Below are 938 nucleotides of genomic sequence, written 5' to 3'. Positions count from 1 at the left end.
TTTGCTGTGTTTTGTCATTTGTCCAGAACGGTGCTTCTATATAAAAAAAATATTATCCCCTAGCAATAAAATAATGGTTAACTTACTGACTGGTGGGGTGTTCAACTGCTGGGAACCCCAACGATTCCGAGATTGGGACTTTGGAGCCACAGGGAAAGGGCTCTGCAACCTTCAATGAATGGTAGGTGCACATGCGGTTTGCACTCCATTCATGGTCTATAGGACTGCTGGAAAAAGCCGAGCACTGTGCTCAATAGTCTCAGAGACAATGGTTGGAGAGGAAGCCGCGTATGAACACCTCCGCTTCATTCTGGATGGGGCAGCATACTTTTGTTCTCAGGGTTCCATACTCCTGATCTCAGGATGCTGGTGGTTCCAGCGGTGTTAAGATCTCCAGCAATGTACAAGTAATCCTTTGTTCTACAGATAGAGGATAACTTGATTTTTTCTCTCTGTAATAACCCTCTATGGGTGGAGTATGACACAAAACTTTATATGACCAGTTTCTTGATGTTTTTTTTCAACACTTAAAAGAGATATCCACTACTTAGATATTGATGGCCTATCCTTAGATAGGCAAGTGGTCCAGCACCAGGCACACCAACCAATCAGATGTCAGCCAGATAAACACAGCTTTCGGAGCCAGAAAAACACATCTCTATACACAGTGGGCGTTCTCGGGTACTGAAGATCAGCTTCCATTCCCTTCAGTAGGAGCTAAACTGCAATATCTGAGGACGGCCACTACACTGAAAACCACTGATCAGCTGGGGTTGCTGACATTTTTTGACCTATCCTATGAATTAGTCATGAATATGTACGTAGTGGGCAATCCCTTTAATTCTTACATTTCCCCTAAAAGTAATTCTAGATGATCCTTTCTTGAGAATTAAAAAAAAAGCGACCTCCTATCCGAAGAATCAAGTGTGATCCTTTCA

This window comes from Dendrobates tinctorius, unplaced genomic scaffold, assembly GCF_039654945.1.
Source record: "Dendrobates tinctorius isolate UK_male_01 unplaced genomic scaffold, ASM3965494v1 ptg000006l, whole genome shotgun sequence".
NCBI lineage: Eukaryota > Metazoa > Chordata > Amphibia > Anura > Dendrobatidae > Dendrobates > Dendrobates tinctorius.
The sequence above is the reverse complement of the archived record's forward strand: the minus strand, read 5'-3'. Positions refer to the sequence as shown.